The sequence below is a fragment of the Chinchilla lanigera genome, unplaced genomic scaffold (genome assembly GCF_000276665.1).
Source record: "Chinchilla lanigera isolate Chin_1 unplaced genomic scaffold, ChiLan1.0 scaffold00056, whole genome shotgun sequence".
Lineage (NCBI taxonomy): Eukaryota > Metazoa > Chordata > Mammalia > Rodentia > Chinchillidae > Chinchilla > Chinchilla lanigera.
The window spans coordinates 249,439-273,545 of record NW_004955457.1 but is presented as its reverse complement, the minus strand read 5'-3'; the positions used below and the strand labels follow the sequence as shown (position 1 = coordinate 273,545).

General features: G+C 39.0%; 1 pseudogene; it reads left to right on the top strand.

Annotated features, from left to right (window-relative positions):
• The first annotated feature begins 22,037 nt into the window (after positions 1 to 22,037).
• Positions 22,038 to 22,635, top strand: LOC102017099 (annotated as a pseudogene).
• Positions 22,636 to 24,107: the final 1,472 nt, after the last annotated feature.

Below are 24,107 nucleotides of genomic sequence, written 5' to 3'. Positions count from 1 at the left end.
CCACTCAAAGGCCAGTATTCAGGTGAGTGGTGGGGAAAAGGGAGGTTTATTCAAGGGCCTGCTCTGAAGAAGAAAGAAGGGCTGTCTTGTCAAAGCTCCACCTTGAGGGGCTAAGGAATACAAAGACTTATAGGGAAGGGAAGGAACAGCTGCGCAGGAAGGCTACATCCCTGAGTGGAGGCGGGTATTTGTCACCCAGGGCAGGTGTCTCCTTTTTCTTCTTTGCAACATCACAATAGACCTTGACTTCCTGGAGCTACCTCCTGTAGTGCTTTTTAGACAGAGATAGCCACAGAACTAAAGGTTAATGACAGGCATTACGAAGGTCAACAGATTTTGGGTTCTGTAAATTCAAATTAACATCTTACCATTCAGTGGGGCTTCTCTTTAAAATTTAGAATTGCAGGCAGAAAGGAAGGAATAAAAAAACAGAAGGGAGAGGCCACAGCTTTGTGGAAGCGCAAAAGGAGGAACTCCACAAGAACAACTTCAAGGGAGTAGCCATGTTACCATAGGAGTGTTTCATCAGGAAAGCTTCCGTGACTATTTCAGCCCCCAAGTAGCCCTGCAGCAGTGAGATCTCCTGTCACTCCCATCAGTGTTTACTGGACTATGCGGATAGTTGACATTTTCATCTGTTATAGAGCTTGTCTGGAAAGTGAGTGATGAATTTTTGAAGAAGAAAGAACTCTGTGTCTGCTATGTCAACCAGCCATCTGTAGGAGCGCTCAGGTTCTGGCTAAAACTGCGTCTCATCAACTCCTTCTTTAGTGAAGGAGTAGAAGACTAAGTACCTTCTTCCTCCAGAACTAAAATGACCCAGGCCTCTCATTGCTTCTTCCTACTTATCTCTGTCAAATAGCTTATGTCACAAACCAGACTGAGAGACAGGGGTGGTGGCACATGTCTGTAATCCCAGCAATTGGGAGGCTGAGGCAGGAGGATTGCTGCAAGTTTGAGCCTGGGCTACAGAGTGAGTTTAAGGCCAGTCAAAACTGCATAGTGAAACCCTGTCTCAAAAAGACCAAAAAAAGCCTGTCTAAACTGAATGATTCTGGGTCATGGGTAATCATACTTCTGTGATTTTTTTCCCCCTTTGTCCATTAATAAAGTTGTACGTCTTTTTTCCTATTTAATCTCTGTCAGGTTATCTCCCTTTGTCCCTTCCCTGTCCAGGATTTTGAAATGCCAATTCACTGGCATCAATCTTGAGTGCTTTATTATAAAATGCCTATTACAGGTTGCCTATCAGAACTTGCAATCAAACTCAGAAAGATTTGCTGCACAAAGGAAAGAAGTATTTTGAGGATCAGCCTGCCGAAGAGGTAGATTAAAAACCATAAAAACCATGAATGTTCTGTCCTAAGAAAGTCTAGCCAGTATTCCCAAATGAGGCAGGCAGGAAACAGCAGAGGATTAAGGCAATGGGAGCTGAGGGTTTCATACCATTGTCCCTTATTTGGGAGACAAAGACCAGGAAAGGCCAACCCCACAATGACCCCGCAGGAATCCAGGACTCCCTAGCATTCAACATTCACAGGCTTGCGAAGTATATCTTATCTGGACTTTTACAGGGAAAACATCTGAGGATTATAAACTATTTGCTCACAGCATTCATTTCTCCATTCCACAACCAGTCTGTTTTAGGTCCTTCTAATAACAATGTTCCTTCATGAAGAATATTTGGCAAAACTAGAGCATTCAAAATGGATTAACATTATGTTATTAAAATAATACAAGTTGTAGAAAAGTACAGACCAGAAATGGGTCTGTATCTACTTTTTTTTCCTACAAACCAATCTAGTTACTTAACAAAATGTCCTCTTTACAGTCAATTCTAAAAAGTAGAATCAAGAGATACTAGAGCAAATGTAAATATCTATATACAGAGGCTTTGTTCTCCTTATTCTTGTGTTAGGTTGAATAACTGCTATGAATTAGATTTAGAGTAGGGCAATTTGTCATACATCTATTTAAAAAACTATTTTTCTGCCCAGTGTCATCTAGTTTGTTACTCCTAGCAGACCAAATGTTTGGAACACTACAGAAAGCTTAGAGGAAGGTTGTGAAAAGGCCGCAGCTCCTCCAATCATTTTTAACTTTTGCCATCACCACTAGTGCTGTCCAAGAACATACCGACCTTTGATGGTGCTAAGTCCCTTGGCAATTATCCCCACACTTCTCTTAGTTTAATCTTTTTGCTTCCTTTGTTCTTTCACACCCCCACATCAATCTCCATCTTCCTCCTTAATAAAAATCATCCTATTTGCATCTTTTTTCCATAAGGACCTCTGTTTCTCATACAGATATTTTTATTCTCCTGGTATTTTGTGGGTCAAGCACAGCTTGCCTCATCAGAAAATACAAGTCACATGTCAGAATGGTCTAACATAGTGTCAGATCCTGACCTGAGTCCAACTCTGGCTCTTAAAACTACTCTCAATGCCAAATGTCCCGTTTGATATAGAAGCAATTGCTATGCTGTTTAGAAGTTCCTGACACCATCTAAATCCATTACATTATTGAGATATTTTGCTCAATGTCTTCTTCCTTCTATGGGTGAATTAACTGTGCCCCGTGCTGGCCATCTTCACTTCAGAGCTCAGCCCAGCTATGACAACCCAGTCAACAGCTCTCTGGCTGAGTCCTCCTCCCTCCTGATTTACAGTTGGAGAGTCAGGCAATCTGTACCAGCAGGATAATAAAGATGCAATAAGGGAAAGAACAGGGCAGAGTTGGCTCTTCACTTATACTAGACTGACTATATGAAATTGCTCTTTTTGTAAGTCTAAAGTGATCAGACATTCACCATTTTGTGATTTAACCTAACACATAAAACAGTGTACTCACAAACTCAAACATGCACCATGATTGTAAAAATGAACAGTACTTAAAAATCAGTGTATTGCTCATTATATGTTAAAGGTATGTATGAAAATGCACTTTAAGTGTTTATACGCTTAAAAACTTACACTGTCAATGCCTTCTATAACAGAGCGCCTACTCCTCATCTGAGGAAATGAAAACACCACACCCAGGCAAGCAAGACTGATGGGAAAACATGTGAATGAAGGACGTGTTTCTTATTTTGGTCCATGCTTCAGAGGGCTGATTCAAGAGAGTACTTCATTGCGGTTAGTCATTCATCCAAACACGAACCTCAAAGAGGGTACCACCCTCCCATGGGATATGAGATGAGGTATTGGCCCCAAGTGGCATGACTAATGCAAGGTCATCCTAAGGGCCACAGGATGATCAAGTGGTGAACCTCAGGGCTACCAACCTCTGCTCTTAGCTTCACTGGGAGCTGTATTTCCTCCTAAAAGAAAAAAAAAAGGAGGACCGCAGAACACAAAACTAAAGATCTTTCTTGTCCCAGCCAACCCATGCTAACAGAGACTTCTTTCAAAAGTTCCAACTTCCTTTGGAAGTGCTAGCATTTTGTGGAGGAATGCTGTACCTCTCTCTTTTTCTTTTCTTCAAAGACCATGTTCTCCTTTTGCCTCTCTCAGAGTTTTAAATGGAAGATCCCACTCTATCGAGTCACATACACACCCAAGCATTCACATATGGTATTTGGTTTCTATCTCAATGATAAAAACCAAGCAAAACCTAAGGACAAAATGTCTGCAATGAGTTAAGAGCATGGTTAAAAGTCATTCCAATAAATCAATCCTTATTTAGCTCACACAGGGAAAATACCACCATAAGGTTGTAACTTAGCAGCATTATATCATTTTGGCCTCATTATTTCTAGACTTTTCCTCAAAAATATAGTTTTCAGTCAAAACAATATTCAAATTCCTTTCAAAAGAAATCTAGCATAAACATCCTATAAGCTATTCAAATAGATGCTATATATGCCAACCTGAAAGATACCTACACAAGCCAGCTCCCACAAGTGGGCTTCTAACTCCCAAAATTTTTGAAATCATTTAAAACTCATACTCTCAGTCCATGTAAAAAGGAAAATAAATGGCACTATATAGGAATAATTAACAAAATTTCTCACCTCTAAACAAAGGGAACAAAAGAATGTCGTATAGAATTGAAGCCCATAGGCTTCCAAACTTCATTTCAGGCACAGTTTAAATGTCATTTTAGCCTGTGGTAGCACACACCTGTCATTATAACACTCTGCGAATTTGAGGCAGGGAGATCACAAGTTTGAGACCTTTTAGACAACTTAGTGACTTAGTGAAACCCAGTCTCAAAATTTAAACACAGGCGCATGTGCACATGTGGACTAGGGATATAGCTTAGTGTGAAGGCCCTGAACTCAATCCCAGCATCATAAATAAATTTTCATGTTTTTTACTCTCCTTTGACCAGAGCCTCTAAGAATGCTATGTTAAAATGGCTGCACCTCTCTATATTGCAAAACTCATTTCACTCAACAAATATATATTAACTATGAGCACTTACGACGCATAGTAAAGGGCTAAATGCTTATGCAAACAAAAATATGAGAGGCAGCCATCAATTTCCAGGAGTCTAATAAACCATAAGGAGGGAAAAAATCACAAAACACGAAGTCAGTTTCCCTCAGTGCCTTGATTTAAAAGAGTGTTTAAATCACTCTTGATTTACTAGTGTTTATATGGGGTGAAAAAGGCCTACCAAATGGATTTTATAATTGCAAAATCACACAGAGTAAAATATTTTTCTTTTTTTCTTATTTTTCTTTTTTTTTGTCAGCTTTTTCAGAACCTTGATGGGGCTGATGTGAATGGCGAAGCTCTGCACAGAGGTACAGGAAGCCGTACTTCCTGTACTACTTCATCATGAACCAACTTCTGTGTGTATCCTTTTCTGCCAATCATACTTGGAAAAACATTGGTTTAAGTGATGAATACTTTACTGTCTGTTCTGTTCACATGGGACGTTTAGAGAACAGTGACAGGTTAGAATATTTGGGAAGGGTTTCCAGAGAAGGTTGAATTTTAAACTGAATCCTGGGCTAGACTCTAAAATAAGAATAGAATTTGGATAGGCCTAGGGAAAAAAGAAAAAGAGAGAGAGAATTTGTTATGAGAGAAGACACAAGAGCAACAAAATTTAGATTCAGACATGAACATGGCACAGTTAGAAGCTGGTGAAGGAAAGAGTTGTAATAGTGAGAAAATTCGTGTTAGGTTAGAGAATGGCAACATAAAATTATAAATGCTGAAAATACCGAGTTAGATTTTTTTTTCCAATTTTCATTGCCAATTCTGAAAGATTGGCACTTCTGTGATCATTTTATAGATAAGGAAACTAAGACAGGAAAAGATTGATAAATGTATCCCAAATCTTACAATCAGTAAATGACCGAAAAGAAATGTCAATCCAACTTTCTCCAGCAACAATGCCTGTGCGATTCATACGAAGAGGTTCATCATGAGAGCAAATGAAAATGTACACATGCGTGCCAAAGAGTGAAAGTTCTAACAGGAATGAAAATCAGCTGTGTAGAAAATTAAAAGCTAACCTGGGGACTTTTTAAGTGTTTATATTAGGAACAATACAAGTTACTAAGTTCTGAGGACTTCTCAGGGGAAACTGCTATGAAACTGATGTTTTAGAAAGAGGAGTTCAACAAAGGTGTTCCTGATAGAAAGGAAAAGGAAACAGAATCTGAGATGTCACTGGAGATTGTTTCAGTAATCTGGACATGAAGGGACAACACACAGGGAGAACGTGCCGGCAGCAAAGGTGAAATGGGACCAGCAAAAGCAGAACAAAGTCCAGCCTTTCAAGGGAGGATTAGCGGGACCAGGTGACTGACTGAAGTCACCAGAGTTGAAGTGCTAAACCAAATGACCTTGAGTAAACTCCATCAAAGTTTTCAGCTGCAATCTCTCATTTTCAGAACAGAAAAGATGACTTCAGGAATTCATTCAAGATAATAAATTCTACTAGGTGCGGCAGTGCACGCCTGTCATCCCAGCACTCGGGAGGCTGAGGCAGGAGGATCATTGTGAGTTGGAGACCAGCCTGGGCTACAAAGTGAGCTCAAGGCCAGCCTGAACTGCATAGAGGGACTCTGTCTCAAAAAGGCAAAAAGAAAAAAAAAAACAAAAAGATAATAAATTGTATCATTTTTACAATCAGCATCAAATGACAGATCTTTGGCTAAAGTTAAATGTCTTTGGAATAAGCTGTTTTCTGTCCTTTCTACCTCTTTTGGAAGAAAGTAGAAATCTACGTACTGTATAAGAAAACTCTCATAGTCCCCAGGCCCAAATCCAACCCTTATTCCAGGTTCTAGGCCACTAAACCGGGTCTTAGCAGGCAGGGCCCACAGAATGATTGGTAACAATTAAGTGTTGACCAAAAACTACATTTCCTTCTAACACAAAGAGCGCTTTTTGTAGGACTACCACCTTTACTAGATGAACCACGCATTGCAAAGAAGTAGTAGCATTTTGCTTTCATACAAATATATGAGTGAACACAGATTCAACACATAGTAAATGCCTAACTTTTAATTTTGTCTCCATCCCTTCTGTTTATTGGTAAAACCTGCCCATGAAAATGTAATGATTACACCACCAAGATATAAATTTCCATTGGAATGGCTAAAGAAGCATTGAAAAGCTCTGGTAGGGTCACTGATCTGTTTTGCTAAATTCACCCTTTTGCTCCCTATAGTACTCACAAAGCCATGCTTTTTTTAGTTGACTGCAAACAGGATACTTGGAGTGCCCCGCTACGGAGTTAACTTGTATATCTAAAACCCTGCTAGCATTTCAAACTTGCTCACTGATTTATGCCTTCTGAAGTCCCTCCAATAAAGGGTGAAAATGTCTGCAATCAAGAAAGCTACAATATGACTACAAAAGGGCAGAGTACTTGCCTTCGAATTGCAGTATACGCATGGAGGGAGTGTGGCCAGGTCATGGAATGGGACCTGTCACTCTCATTGTTCCCTGATGTGAGCCCAGCCAGGTGCTGCTTTGTGTCAAATGCACGAGCCAGCTCCCACTGGAGTCTGCTCACATGGGAAGCAGACAGTGCACGGCCACAGTCAGCTCTGCTTTACCCCGTTCTGTCCCTGGAAGTGAGAGTGGGATTGTGGCCAAATGCGGGGTGGTGAGGACAAAAGAAAGCCGACTAATTCTGCAACAGTGAGACTGGGCCTCGTTTGTCCAAATGGAATTTACGACAAGAACTAAGTGATTTGTTACTACCAAGCGATGACATTTGCTTTTTGCTTTCCTTTTCAAGAATAGGGGAAAAAGCCAGGTGTGGTGCGATACACCTATAACCCCAGCCCTCTGGGAGACTGAGGCAAAAGGTTCATAAGTTAACACTCATCCTAGGAACACAGTAATTTCACAAGACCCTGTCTCAAAATAAAAAAAGCTCAATGTGAAAGCCCTGGGTTCAGTCCCAATAAACCCTCTTCACAAAAAAAAAAAAAAAAAAGTGGACAAGGGGAAGGATGGAGTGGGAAGGATCCCAGTACCGGAGATTGGATTCACCCAGAAAATCTCAAGACAATGATCTGAATACAAATAATTAAATGAAAGAACTGGAAGGAAAATGAAAAAATTAAGGGGAAAAAAACAGTACATAGTGCATGGCATGCCGTGCCTAGTACAGAGGACATAGGACCTAGAGCATAATGCAGAGTGCAGAGTGCAGAGTGCAGAGTGCAAATAACATAGGACATAGTGCATAATAAGTAGTACATAGTGCCATGTGCATAGTCCACAATATGTACTAGACAGTGCATACTGCATACAGCCATGAAACAATGTACACTGTGCACAATGCACTATGCATAGTATATTATAGACAATAAGAAAATAGCACGTAGTGCTTGGTACATAGTACATATGCTGTCAATATCTGGAGTTCAGTTCTTCCTGGTACATTTAGGACACAGGGTACAGCACATCTCAGAATCTCAGAAATGTCTCCCGAGAGGATGAGGCAATAAGTATATTATTCTCTAATTCCCTTTCGTCGTTCATGATGGCTCCTGCCTGTGCATAACTCTGCCCACATGCAGATAATGAGATGCCGCTATCCACATACACTGAGAAGGTGAGGGCCAAAGGGATTGGTAGCAGGGCTCTCACATCTGCTGATGTCTGCTGAAGATACTGTGGGAATAATCAAAAGCTCATACTAATAAGAGGTTTGTAATTCCTTCAGATATCTTCCAGCTCTGGTTGATAACATCTAATGGAATAGTTGTCTTTTTTTCAAACCTGAGGTTTAGGGTAGAGCTCAAACCAGTGTTTACTGTGTGTGGTTACATTCCAATATTAAAACCACTACATTTGAGTTACTGATGCAGCCATTTAAAGGAAAGCCCAGCCTCCTACTTGGCCTGTACACACATACCTGCCAGGCAAATCTCATGAGCTCAAAGTTACTAGAGATGACATTCAACTAAATGCTTAATTAAATGCAATTAACTATTGTGCTTCTATAAATCTTTTTATTAAAATGAATCTACAAATCAGAAAAAAATCATTATCACACCTTATATTCCAATTTTGATGTGACAAACTATGATTGTTATATGAAAGAATCTACAATACTGTATACTGCTTGTTAGGAAAAAAGAAAAATAAGGTGCAGACCAGTATGTAAAGAGAAAAGGACTAGATATTGAGAAATGAATAGGTAAGCTGGGTATGGTGCCACATGTATGTAACCCTGGCACTCAAGAGGATGAGGTCAGAGAGTCGTGAGTTTGAGACAAGCCTAGGCTACATAGCAAGTCCAACACCAGCTTGGACTACATGCTGAAACCCTGTCTCAAGAACAAAACAGAAAAAGAAAGAAACAGGAAGATAGACAAATATACTGGTAGATAGAAATGTATACAGACGTGCAAACATATATGCCAAGACGTAGTATCTGTAAAGATAAGCTACATAATTACCTTTAAGTAAAGAAAATGGAAAATTATGGTGAGAAGGGGAATTTTCATCACTTATCATTATATATTATTTGATTTCTTATCATTTACATACATTAATGTTTTCTTCAAATTATGCAAAATACACAGTGAAAGAGAAACAAATATATAGTCCCTGTTTCCAGCTTGCCCCTTCTCTCCAGCCAGACTTTCTCAGCTTGCCCTCAAATGAGCAAAATTTATTCCCAAAATGTTTAGGTTGCTGCCTCCCAGCTAGAAAATGATGTCCTCATCAATTCCTGCCCAGCTCAGACCCCACTTCCTCCATGAAATCCTTCCTAGGAGTATCAACTAATCTGACCACCACCAACACCAAATCCCATAATTTTTGTTTCACAGCAAGCACATTGGACCTGTAGTGTGACCAAGACAACTCTTTGTGTTCCCTGCATCAAATCCAAGAAGAACCTGAGACCCATTCTCTGTCAAAGATGCCAGGGCTAGGGGCTGGGGATTTAGCTCAGCGGCAAAAGCGCCTGCCTGGCAAGCGCAAGGTCGTGAGTTCGGTTCCCGGTACCGGAGAAAAACCCAAAAAAAAAAAAAAAAAAAAAAAAAAAAAGATGCCAGGGCTATGTTAGAAGCTGTCGAGCTGCTTCCATGGCACCAAAGTTGTCTTACCAAAAGGCAGCAGTTGCCTATCCACAGATACATTCTTTTAAGCCAGAGAATTATAGAGCAGCAATCACCCTCTTGGTAGCTAAAGTGTCAAAGATAAATTTGGAGAGTATTGTCTTAGTTACTCTTCTCATTGCTGTAAGAAAACACCCAACATCCACAAGTTAAAGGAGGAAAAGTTTATTTATCTCATAGTTTGTAAAGGGTTTAGTCCATAATTGGTTGGCTCAAGTGAGAATGGAATCATGAGGAGAACCAGTTCATGGCAAGCAGAAGACAGCAATAGCAAGCAAGCAAGGGAGAAGACAAGCATCTTTCTGTCCCTTATATTGTATCCAAGCTACTGGGATTAGGGCAGTGCCAAACCAATCAGTGTACTGTAGATTTAGTAATCACACATCCTTTATCCCAGTATCACACATTCTAGATTCAACCACATCTGAAAAAGTACCACCTATGACCACATGAGGTTTTGGGAGGACATCTAGACCCAAACCTGAACAAGTATCTACTTGTTAATAGATACTGCAAGGACAGAGTTGGTGCAAAATAGAAGAGAAATAAAACCTGAGAAGACAAGAAACAATTCCAGTGACTCACAAGCGGCCCAAATCCCCACTAAATTGGATGACAGAAGAGAAAAGCATTTGGGAAGTGTGTTCTAATAACTGAAAAGTCTTCCGTGCAAATAAAGATGTGGACACACCCACTTGGACATGAAGCCTACGTGGAATAAATGGAAGAAATCTGGAAGAAATGGAGGGAGGCAATGAAGAAATTAAAGACTGGTACAGTGTGGGGGCAGCTATAACTCCGGATGGAAAGAAAAACACCATCATGGAAGGAAGAAAGAAGAACTCCCTTCATTAACGTGACAGGAAAATGTAGACTTGGGAAACAAGTAATAAAAATAAAAATTTGTAAATAACTTTTTCAGCCACGTGTAATCTGGCAAAATCCTCAGGGAAATCTACATTACTAATCAATACTTCTCAATCCCTGCCATGGCTGACCCTCTCTGTTTAGTTTTTTTTCCTCGTGCTTTTCATATTTCTGGTACCATGAGATCTTATTCCATTGAAGTCTAGGCTTCTTGGGGTTCCCAAGCCCTTTGCCCTTGTTTCACTACTAGTGAGATTATTTGCTTCACCACATAAACGCAAATTTAGACCAAAGTTCCTTCATGATGACATATAACTATTTTCTTCTTCAATTAGAAAGTTATTGTTTTCTATTGTTTTTGTAGACTAAAACTATTGCAAACTTGAGAGGGTTTCTAAAACACAAATCAAAATGTATTCCCATCAAGATTAATTGTATCCAAACATACCTAGTTTCTGTGTCTCTTAGTTTTAAAGTTTTTATTTTATCCAAATGAAATAGTTCATGGTTGTGAAGCTATTTCATGCTCAGTATAAAATTTGCTCACGTCTTTTTTTTCTGGCTTTGGAAATGGATTCACAGTTCCCTTAGAAACAAAACTAGCCAATTATTTTTGGGAAAAACAGTGCACTTTGGTAATCTACCAGGATGATTCCACATTGAAGTTATTGTAGATTTTCTAATATCCAATTTCTTGCATATGATCAATTGGAACTAAAAATGAAGTAGAAATGTTCCTAGTATGCTAGACACACAGTACACTGTCACTGTTTAGGAATTAGATACCCATTGTCACTTTATTAGACACAAGTTACCGACAAATTTAGCAATACTGAAATTCCTTTTGGTTTTTTTTGTTATTGTCCATTCTTTTTTTTTTTTTTTTTTTTTTTTTTTTTTTTTTTTTTTGGTTTTTCTCCGGTACCGGGAACCGAACTCACGACCTTGCGCTTGCCAGGCAGGTGCTTTTGCTGCTGAGCTAAGTCCCCAGCCCCTGTTATTGTCCATTCTTTTAGGACAATATAGATTGCTTCCAAAAACTGAAGCTCAAGGCATGATAATGGCTCTGGAATTTGAATAAAAAAGAATTTTAGGGCAAAATAAAAACTGTAAAATTACTTCTTAGTAATTTCTTCTTTTGTTTGTCTGTGCCATTCTATAAGATGTCTTCTTCCTTTGCATTGTTAATCAAATAAGTGGAGATCGGAGATATTTTCGAAGTAACAAGAACAAAAGAATTGCAGCTAGGAAAATGGAGAGGGGAGAAGGATAGAACTGCACATGAAAGGACATTATCTGACCCAGAATAAACCATCAGTGGTGTTTATTGAATCTACTATAACAACAAGAAGGTTGAAAAGAATATGAGAAATTGAGTTGAAAAATTTAAAAATAACCACTTCTTAGTGAGAACTAGTTGAGCATAAAAGAAAACTTTCTTGTTTGTGTGGCTTCTAAAGGCTAAGCAAAAGCAAGGTCCTGATCTTGTGCTGCACTTCAGTTTGAGTCTGTACCTTCCATATGAGCATTTAATCATCCACCCATTCATTCATTCACACCAAGTGGACTTCTCCAATGTTTACCATATGCAAGGCTGTAGGAAACCAAGGGCGTGGAAAAACACGGCCTGCTGAGGATCCGACAGGAAACCTCCCCCATTACATTTTTTCACAAAACTGAAAAAGAAAAGGAGAACAAAATACAAGCAGAAGTTAAATAATGAATAGTAAGTAGCTGCCAGAGGGAAAACTAGAGATACGCTCATGGGAGAAAGAAATAGCTTTCAGAAGTGATTAGAAAAGAAGGACATTGCCAGTGGGGAGGTGGATGCACAAAGAAAGACATTCTAGAAAGCGGGGAGTTATAAAATAGACCCTTAGTGGTGAGAGAGAGAATAACCAAGCCTACCAACTCTTTCTTATACTACTGAGGACAAATAAAAAGGATGCCTGACTTGTCTGCCTGCTCTCTGAGAAAGTCCAGCCGTTCTCTGGAAAGCAGAACACAAGCCTCTGGAGCAGAGCTGAGCCTTGCAGGCTGATTAAAAAAACATGGGCCATGAGAGTAAACACAAAGCTGAAGAATGTCCCGCTGTGTACTTTGTGGTCAGCAGAGCACTGTTGCTCTTTCAGTATGCAGCTATTATCCACAGCTGCTGACTCACGTTCTTGAACTGCACAGATGTCTTCCATTTTGTAAGACTCTTCTTGCAGGCTGTCTGTCCTTCCTGTGAATATGTGATCTGGGTTTTGAGAGGGAGAATCCCAAGAGAAGGAATGGAAGAATTACAGTGGGAGTATCCTATGAGTATATGTTCCAAGGGAACCATCCAAAAGCCACATGGAATTTTATGATCTAATTTTGAAAAACACTCCATATCTACATCTACCATATTCTATTGGTTAAAGTAATAGCAAACCCACTCAGAGTCAAGGAACAGGGGCATTGATTTCACTTCTCAATACAAGGAAGTCAAGGAATTTGAGGCCACATGTTAAAACAAATACGTTCACCAACTTTTTCTTTTGAATAAATGACCCAATGATGAAGCTATAATGTCCATCTTGCAACCAGGAGGGAAAAGAAAAGAATAACAGAGACGTCAGCCCTAACAATATTGAGCTAATGAACAATTCAGAAAATTAGTACCTCCTGACTTTTGATGATGTGAGAAAAATTAACTTCTATTTACATAAGATATTGGCAGACTATTTTGATACTTGCAGGCAAAAGAGTTCCTAACCAATGCACTACCTCCAGATATAGACAATGTAGAATCAATGTGTGAATAGATCTGGGCCTGGAAGAAGCTCACTAGTACAGTATTAAGAAAGCTATATAAAGACATTTGGGACTTCCATTAAAGCTTCTGAGTTTTCATCAGCTCTGGCTAGGCCTCAGGGAATTTCAGAGCAAAGCATATTTGTAACTAACTGACATAAATTTGGGATATAAAACTGACATAAAAAATGCATTATCCTTAAAATCTGGTAGAGCACTTAATGACTACAAAGCACTTCCTGGTCTTCAGCCCCGTAATTGGAAGAGGTGATTTACACTCTTATTCCCATTCAGTGTCAACCAACCACAGTGTAGAAATTAAGACATTTGCCTCCTCCAAGAAGTTTACCTTTAGAAAAAAAAAAGGAGCCTGGAAGAACCGGCAAGGATTCCAACAGTAGAAAAAAAAGTCAAGTACTCTTCCAAGTAGAAACTTGAGAAAATGCTCAAAGACAGGGTCTCCTACTTCTTCCAACATTGGAACTCCTCCCTCCTTGCCATCTAGATGAAGGAATTGAGGAATAAAAAACCCTCATAGAACCCAACCAGCTCCAAGAACTGTTTTCTGAGCTCACCAACCTGAGTTTGATGTAATATCTTCTCAACTCATGGGGTGGTACACACTGCCTCTTACAAAATGTATTTTTAACTAAGGAAATCAAGTTCAGGAAAGTAAATTGGTTCCTCTTTCAGGAAAGAGTTATCCAGGAGCAGTAGCTAGCAATGAATTCTGAGTCTGCAAATACTTACTTCAAAAGTTGCTCTGGAATTTAATAAGGCTCCAATATATAGCATGTGCCTCTGTGGTATACAGAGTGCTTTGGATTCACCAGGCACAACATAAAATGCAGGGACTGTTCAAAGCGAAGCTTCTGATTCCCATTAGACAATGTGATTCATTATTCCTATGGACATTTCAGTATGAGTTCAGACCTCATACCACAGTATCCTCCTGTGGAGGAGTTTCCTATACTGAGTTAGTAAGGGCCAGCTTTTGGCTTGTGCCAGATACATGGTGAGACATAGCCTAGAGCATCTGCACTGCATTCTGTTAACCCTTCCTTCCAGCACATAGCTCCATGGGCATCTTGCACCTGGGAGACCCCCAACATTGATGTGGGGAAGCCCTACCCACCAGACCTCCATGAGAAGACACTCCCTGCTAGCGTCCTTCATCTGCCAGTGGTTATCCAGTAGAGCCTTGCATTCCCCAGATTTAGTGAGGCCTTGAAATGCCCTCAGAATTCTGTGCTAGGTTTCTAACACCCTCCTTCATCTAACTGCTTTGTAATACTCGGACTCTAAATCCTGGGGCTGGTGCCCTGAGCATTCTAACAACAACAACAAAAAAAGACTTTGATATAAGGCACAGTTTTGTTTTTGAAAGTAAATAGGGAAACACATTTGCAATGTTTCTAAAGCTTCCACTTCTCTCAGATTTTCCATTCAGATGTTATGTGTTAAGCCCATCCTTAGTGACCCCAGCTAGTCATTATCATCACTAATGACAAAACAGAGCAGATGTTTATTTGGATAATGATGCTGACTCAGTAGTCTAGAGGGAATATTCTTATAGATAAAAGAGCTTCAGTCAATGCTGTGCATGCGATCAGCTGCTAACTCTGAATGGGCCAGAACTGCCGCTCATTAAAGAAATGGAACTGTCACTGGAGAGAGTCTAAAAAGGTTCTCAAAGTGAAGCTAGGCAACCTAAAACAACTCTACCTACAGAATTAAGTCACAGGCTCTCATTGCAGAAAAAAGAATTTTCAGGCCTGGTCAGTAAGTAGCCTGGAAAGGACTTATTAGGCAGAAATTTAAAGTACACACTCAAGAGTGGAGTATGTGTGTTCAGAGAATTGAGATGCATTATGATCCATAGCTGAGTATATTTACAGGGCCTTGGAGTGTCTTCAAGATGGGTGCCTGAGGATGTGTATTCCTACTGTTTGTCAGGTTACCTGCCTGGAGGGGCTATATCAGAATGCAACACATTTACATGCATTTGAAGTTGATATATGCTGCCCACTAATATTCTTCTTCCTTGAAGATGGAGATCTGCCGGAGGAACTCCAATTCATAGGTGGAAAGCATAGGTCAAGTGCCCCATTTACAGGTTATCGTGTCTTTAAGAGATTTAGGAATATTTTAAAAGAAGGTTTTCTGGAAGGGAGAAAGACTTGAGTAGTAACTTTTGTGTCCAAAAGTTTTTCTTTCAAACTTTTAAAAAAAAACCTAGATCTCTTTGTCTTCTTTCTACTTATTTTTATTTCTTCTATCCTACCTCAGAACCAGCACCACCACAAGGTAATGAGAAATGTATATTGGTGTGTGTGTGGGTGTGCAGGTCCACATTTGTAATTTGACTCCTTAGAAGAAATGATATCTCTTATTTTTGGAGGTATATTGTTTTGCTGTTTTCATAGCAATATGTAAACAGGTCGTGTTCTAAGGAGGTCAAAGGATCTCGTAGACATTATGTCAGCAGGGTTTGCAAGGCCTAGAAAAGTGTGCATGGTAAGGTATTATTTGTTTCCAGAATCAATGTCTTCTTGCGACAACTACCAGAGTCCCTGAATGCTAACCAAAGCAATCTCACCACTTCAATTGTCTCAGATGCTTAAATTGGACTTGAAGGTGAAGGTTCAAGAGGGAGGTGTCTTCCTTGCTAATTCCTGCCATCTGGTCTGAGTCTGACTCCAGGGAGAAGCAAGCTGGCAGGTGACAGCTTAGAGCATGACTTGTCTTTACAAATGCCACCCAATCCTCTTCTGTGTAATTGGTACCTGAATTTGCATAGATTTGCATGAATTATGCACCCATCAGGATTCTTTTGGTACCCATTTAGAATTAAAATAACTTTGTTATTTTTAAGATGCCAATTCTGGGTGGCTTCTTTCTCCTTTTTTTTTATAAGGATGTGTTACCTCCATTTATCAGTCATCACTCTATTAGGGTTCCACAATCATATCTGCTCTGTTTATGAGAAAATCATTCATTTACTAAATATGTATTGATAATGAGTGAATGCCCATGTCTATCTATTCCAGGCATGGACCTTAAGCCAGTACTTGAAAGTTTTCTAGGGCTGGAGAGCGACCAGAAGCTTGTATAGATTTGGAGAGTGATGTAGAGGCAAAGCTGGACACAGAGAAGGCAGAACCTTGTGGGAGACCCCACAGCCAGTAGAAGGGGAGCTGGCTTGAGACCAGTGTATCCCCTTCTACCCAGCCTCTGTATATTGGGCACAGGCAACTTTTTGTGCTTCTACTTCCTCCTGTAGGAAGGGAGTAGAAGGCAATTGTAAAGATAGGTGAGATAAAGGATAGCTTAGAATTTACCTACTTGGCAACAGGCCCTCTCTCTAGTTCTTACAGAACCTTGATGACAGTATTTCATCATGACATACTCTGCTCCAATTGCTGACAACACTGCTTTCTTCTCATCTATTTGAAGGCTTCAGCAGAAGAACAAAATTAAATGTCCTAAACCCACTCCTTCACACTAATGTAAGACATTCTGTGTGTTGTAAAGGATTGTTTTTCTTTCTTTCCACTGTTGAGATCCCTAAAGAGTCATGGGCTTGAAGCTTACACCGCTCTGGGTCTCTCTCCTTCAGTGCCCATCAGCACTTCTTGGAGAAAGCATGCCCCACTGTCAAAGAGTCAGATTAGGTAGAGCTGGAGTGGATCTCCAGAACCCAAACCTAGGTATTCATCAGTCAGGTCCAAGTGGTGCTGACAGGCAGTAAAGTTGAGAACCCTAACAAATCATTGGGTTTAACCACTGAAGGAAAGTTAATGCAGGAAGATATGAATTAATGGAAGGGCCCTAGAATCAGATCTCTCTAATTTCCACTGTGCCTGCCCCATCACTTCTTCCCCATGACTATTATTATCAAATATTGTCAAGAAAAAAGAACATAAAAGGCTAACCTTTGGTTGAAATTAGGAAAATGTGTATCTATTTTTAGTGCAGTGGTATCTGGAGTCAGGTAAAGAATATCATCTTTTTGATGGCAATAGTATGGCCCTAACTGAACTTTGCTTCTACAGACTCTGAAAACAAGAACTCTCAGTAGTCTATTAAATAAATAAGTACTTCTAGGAACACAGCCTCACTGCTCTAACCCAAGCCTGACTTCTCAACTCAGTTTCTCCAAAGTCAAAAATGGCTTCCTCGAATTGTAAGTGGAAGCTCCTTTATATGAATCTTCCCAAGATCCCAAGGGATCATTGGTCCAGAGCTATAAGGGATTGATCTCAGCTGAAGAGCTATTTAGCCCTCTGTCCTCAAAGCATTGCCTGAAATCCTAAGGTCATATCTTTATTTCTAGCAAAAGAGCCTTAATCTGAGACAATTGAGAATTCTCAAAGCTTGAGAATTTATTAGAATACCATAGTTAGATTGCAATGGTTAAGACAGTCCTCATATATGCCCTTAACTCTATTCCTAAGACTGAACTCAGAAAAATACAGCCCCCACGTCTATGCTAAATTGGAAAGGTAGATTACATCTAAACATAGCCACATAGATGGGCCCGTATTATGCTGGGTACTCTCTGATCACACTAAAGTAGATGATGTGTGGACTATATTACACTCTATCCTTTTTCTTTACCAATGGAAATAACTCCCAGGTCACTCTGAATATAGCAACCCCAAGATTTGAGCAAATCTATTCCACGTAAAAGATACACTCTTCTCCCCAAATTTATGATCTCTATCCCCCACCAAAAAAAGTGAAAGAAGAGTTGAGGGGTTCAAGTTTGCTCTCTTTCCCCTGATCTAGTATGATCTGCCTTGCCTTTGAAGCTCCCTCTCTCATACTGGGCAGCGGGGAGTGGGGCAGTGATACATTTTTTCTGACTCGGCAGAGCCTTACTGAGCTGCCTGGGGTAGGGATAGCTCTGTTGAAGCAGCTTACATTCTGGGAAGAATGCTCCTTAGTTAAAACCTGCTGTTTTGAATTTCCACAGCTATGGCATTGTCTAACTTCCTAGAGGAGGTGAATTTACAGAATTCATGTTGCAGAGCTTGGGAGCTGAGAGCAGAGCTGTTTCTTCAAGATGGCTGATTTTGGTTGTTTTGTTTGTTGTTTTTCTGACTCTGAGATACAAACCATAGAAAGACAATTCATTATCTCGCAAGCAATGCTCTTGCCATGGATTGGAAACATTTGCATCATGTCCAATTAATCATTTATCCTCAGTGTCAGGAAAAAAGTCATTTACTTTCCATAGAGATAATTCTCCTTAGTACCAGCCTACATGACAACAGGAGCCAGAAAAAATGTATTTTCTACTGATTCTCTTCTAAGAAATTCAAACTTTTCTATACTAACAGAGAGCTCTAAATGTTTTGAAAGATTAAGTGGCAACAAGTTGTATCTTTAGAGAAGCGGGTGCTCTGGCCATTCTCAATATCAAGTCTGGGGCATCAGCATCAACCTATCTCTAATCCCTGGTGCTGCTGCAATGTATTCTTTACATGCAAGAGTTCGGTTATCTTCATAACAATCCTATAAGGTAGTAGTATTTTTATTACAAATCAAGAAGCTGACACTGAATGAGCTTAAAACACTTGCCCTCATCCTCAGCATTCGCCAGAAGGGACTGGAGCCTCTATAATCCTTCCTATGCTTCTTATCTTTCTTTGCACCCACAGTAGTGAATCACTGAACTCACTGTGAAGAGTGTTTTGCTTTCTAGGTCCCTATCACATTAACTACATTTCAGATCCAGCAAGAGTTTCTCAGAGAGGAATGTGATAACCCCAGAGGAGTCCTGAGGCCTGGCCTGCATCCAGGAAGACTTCTTAGTCCTCCTGAGACCAAAACTCCAAGATACAGCAGCAAAACCTATCAGCACTGAGCTGTCTAACACCTCCTCTTGCAGTTTAGGCAGCTCAGCTAGAAGCTGACCAGACTAGGTAGTGGCATGTGTGAAACCCAGGGCTTTTTATTTACCCCAAAGTCTCCTGAAAGACAAATACTGTAATCACTAATCACCTCCCAGGCTCTCCAGACTTCCTGTTTTCTTTGGTGCTTTATCACATCTGCTGCTCCCCTGTGTAGGATTAAATTTATGTTCCCTAAAGAACAAAGCTGAAGGTTTAGGGGTGAAGCCACAACAGTTTTCTTTTTTCCCACAGGCTAAAGCAATTCATAGGCAAGTTTCTTCTTCAGCCTATTTATAAGATCTATGTTAAATAGACTCTCTTTGTTGGACACAAACTCTAGCTTGGTACTTATATTCACCTATGGGGCACAGAAATTCACAAAGGAGATCATAATCTATTTGTTAGCATTTTAAAAATCATGAACAAAATGTCACATTTTCATAACCAATCACCAGCCCCTTTAATTTTTATCTTATCCTTTGCTCCATTCATCTCTAAAGAGCAATGGATCACTTGTTAATTTACCTTGATGCCCAGGATGATATAGAGATGGCTTAGTATCTCCTTTACTTAAACTAGTAAAAACAATTCTTATAATTAAATTCAAGCATTCTGAGAAGTGAGATGGTCACTGTTACCAATCCTTGTGGGAACCCTAATCTCAAATATCCTAAAATCCATCATTTATTCTGCTACTTTTTAGTATTTTTTCACCAAAATTGTCTTTTTCCCCCTATACTAACATTCTTCAGTTATATTAGAAAGACTCACAACAGGAAAACACAGTGTTAGGTAAAATATCAGTATTGGCATCCAAATTCCAGATCTTGAGGGAAAATGTCTGTATGTCCAGTACTTGTTACTGGAAGCTCATTTAGGATCATTTTCTTCCCTTTCTGTTTCTCTGCAAATGTAGAAAGTGGAATAAATAATACAAAAGATTTCTTCTAATGCTGATTTATGATTCTAAGAGTGTATAGCATACTTCTTCAAAAGCTCTATCATCTCTTAGAAGTAATTTTTAAATAAGATATTTTCATCATACCAACATAATTATAATACAATCTTTTTCTTCCTCTTTATTTCTTTTTGCTAAAACATAATCCCAAGTTGGTTGAAATACATACATTTTGTAGGGGAAAAAAAAAACTACCTTTCCTCCCCCGTTGTAAGGCTGGAATTCTTATAACAAAAGATAAGTTAACAAAAGGAAAACATAACAAATATATTTAACCAGAATTTTACATGACATGGAAGCTTTCAGAAATGAGGATCCAAAGACACAGAGAAAACTGTATTTGTATGCTTAATTTCCACAAAGAATTGTCAGTCACATAGAAGTATAAGTGATAAAAAGGAATGTGACCTAAGGGTAATAAACTGGGCTAAGGAAGATTACATTTCAGATCCAGCTAATCAACACTCACTTGGATTCTTCTTGGCCTCCAGATAAAAGGACCTCTGAAATGAGAGTTTTATGACCAGTATTCAAGCAAGGCAAGTCACAGAACTCCTTTAGAAGAATCTACTGGGGGAGAAAAGGAGGTCAGAGTGAGCTTCTTGCTTCTGTAGTTTTCATAATTGCCAAGGTGCCATATTTTGGGGCACCGTGTCTGAGTCCCAGCAGTTCCTTTCCTTTTCTTTCTGATACCAAAACTAAATGAAGGGGACTGGGGATTTAGCTCAGCAGCACAGCACCTGCCTGGCAAGCACAAGGTTGTGAGTTCAATTCCCGGTACTGGAAAACAAACAAACCAACAAAAAAACTAAATTAAATCCTCTCAGAAAAAAAAAACTATAGACCATTGTCTTTTGTGCATATAAATACAAAATCCTCAATGAAGCATTAGTAAACTAAATCCAATAACATACCAAAGGATTGTACAATATGCCAAAGCTAATGTTATATTAGGAATATAAAGTTAGTCAAGATGTGAAAATGAATTCATGTAATATACCTAATCAATAGATAAAGAACTAAAACTACATAATTATCTAAAAAGATACAGAAAAGGATAAAGTTCAGTATCCCTTAATGATAAAAACATTCAATGAACTAAGAATGAATGGAAGCATCTTCTTCAATCTAACAAAGAAAATCTGGATACATTTCAGAGGTAACAACACACTTAATGGTCAAAGAATGAATGTTCTTTTCCTTGAGCTCAGGAACAAGGCAAGAATGTCCACTGTTACCATGCCTGTTGAATGTTCTACTAGCTCTACTCAAGGCATACAAATCAGAAAGGAAATAGTGAAGCTATCTTCACTTGCAGAGAATAGGGTAATATATACAGAAAATCCTGATTAAACTACTAAAAAACAAAACTATTAAAACACATAAGCGAGTCCAGCAAAGTTGCAGAATACAAGATAATTATGCATAAATTAATTGTATGTCTATATACTTATAATGAACAATTTGAAAATAGAATAAAGAAAACAATGCCATTTATAAGTGCATCAAAAAATAAATCTTAAAACATTTAATAAAAAAGTTATCAAAAGAACTATCAGAAAACTAATACTCTGAAAATTACAAAACACTGAAAGAAATTAATGTATATTATAATAAATAGATATCTGATGTTCATGGATTGGAAAAATTAATATTATTAGGATGACAGTATACACCAACTTGATCTACAGGTTCACCATAATCCCTATCTAAACCACAATGTGCTTCTTTGTAGAAAATGATAAGCCAATCTCAAAATTCCACAGAAAATTCAAGGGATCTAGAGCATCCAAAATAATTTTGAAGAAGATTTAAGGTCAAATGACATACACTTCCTGATTTCAAAACTTAGTATAAAGCTATAGCAATCAAGAAAGTGTAGGCATAGCTGCAGGCCCATAATGTGCCTACTCTGGTATGACCACTGAGGAGCTGCTGCAGGCTGGGTGCAGAACCCCATAGTCTAGCAGCCTCTAGTGCCATGTCATTGAGTGGGGTCCCCAGGTTGCAGTGGGAGAAGCTGCAGGGCTCCTGGGTAGAGCTGCACTTCAGCAATAGTGAGAATGGGAGCAATGTTCCATCCCCAGTTTCTGTTTATAATGGTGACATGGAAAAAATACTGCTAGATGCCCAGCAAGAATCTGGATGGAATAGCTCCAAGAGTTCTCACTGTGACAGCCCACCTGGCTCACAAGATACTTATAAAGCTTCTGAAACAGATACACATAGCATTGGAGAAAGAAAAACAGCTCTCAGTCAGAGGAGGATTATATTGAGGGAAGAAAAAAGTTGAAAGCATCTTATTTTTTTTGAAAGCATCTTAAAGAAAAACTCACCTTGGATATGAGATTGGTGGAGTTGGCCAGAAAAATATATCCCTAAAGGAATTCTTTTTTATACACCAGAAGTGCACAGCTATTCTCATCATGAGAAACATGAGTGTTATGAAGAAAGGGGGCATTTTCTCAGCAGAATTTGTAAAGGTTTTTCTTTCATTTCTGCTACTGTCTCATTTACTAACCATTGGATTGGGGATCTACATTAGAAGGCATCTGACAACCTGCACCAGCACTTTTTGATAAAGAATTGGATACAACTTTGTTCACATTGTTATAGGCAACTAAGATTAAATATTATAGGCAGTCAGATAGGGCTATGTCCTCAAAGGAGCGAGGGCAGAAGATGAGATACCTTACAACTGTGGGAGAGACAGGCTCCTCTACTGTGGGTCAGATCTCAAGACAAAAGATAAAATGAATGCACCCACATACTTCCTAAGATAAACATCAGGGGTTAATATTCTAAATAGGCATCCACCACCTTGAGAAAACCAGAAAGAGCCTCGAACCCAACCCCCTACAGGAAAAGCCCCTATTCTATACTCATGCCAACTTGCTACGTGACTTACTTCCCCATTTGATACCAATTTAATCAATTTTACCTGAGCAGTTATGCTCATAATCTTATTGGTTGACCACAGTTTTGTCCCATCTCATGCCCACCTTGAGATTTCCTATTTTTCCCACATTGGACCTACCTCACATTGTGGATTTGCTCTATAAAAATCCCCAGAAAAGGCAGGTTCCTTGGCAACCCTTTCAGGACACCTTCTGTCTCTCTCTCATACAGAAGCTTTCTTTCCCCTGGTAAATATATTCTACTCTTAACCTTAGTTGTTCCTATAATTCATTCTTTGATTTTAGAGAACATGAACTCATACCGGACATCTAGCAGGTTGGGAGTTTCTTTCTCTTATATCAACATGGTGGGGATTTGTATCTTAGCTTGTGACACCTTACTTGAAAAACTGTCATGATCCTTGGAGGCTGCACCACTTATTCATTTGTTCTTTACATGCTGTGTTCCTGATCAGCAAAGTTAAAGAACAGACACTAAAATCATGCTCATCTATAATTATATCTATGAGATCAATTAATAAACATAGCAGAAGGGGCTGGGGATTTAGCTCAGCGGCAAAAGCGCCTGCCTGACAAGCGCAAGGTCGTGAGTTCGGTTCCCGGTGCCGGAGAAAAACCAAAAAAATAAACATAGCAGACTAATATCTACTGTAAGAATTTGGTAGTAAATTTTCTTTGGATATTATATATAAATAGTGTAAATAATTTTAGTATACTAGTAATAATGTATGTAGTATTTTAAAACATGTAACCTTAATTCATTTAAAACACTTTATATTTCAAAGAATGGATAACATTGATATTAAAATCACTACCATAAGAAGTTTTCCCAAAAAAAAATTGTGGCCTTATAATTACATTATCATAAAATGTTTAATTTAGATGGATACAGATTGTCTGTAAAGACCATTTAACTATATAAAGTATTCTTAAGTACTAAATAGAGAACAAGGTACAATTATAAATTGTACTGTAAGTTGGTACACTAAATTGCATTTCCAGTGTGAGGACTCCAGGTAGTCACTTTGGGTGGTCAGTTTTCTGACAAAAGTATTATTCGGTATCTTTTACCCTTCATTACACTGGATAATTGGATTTAATCTTATTGTTTGTGCTCAACTTTTGTGTACTCT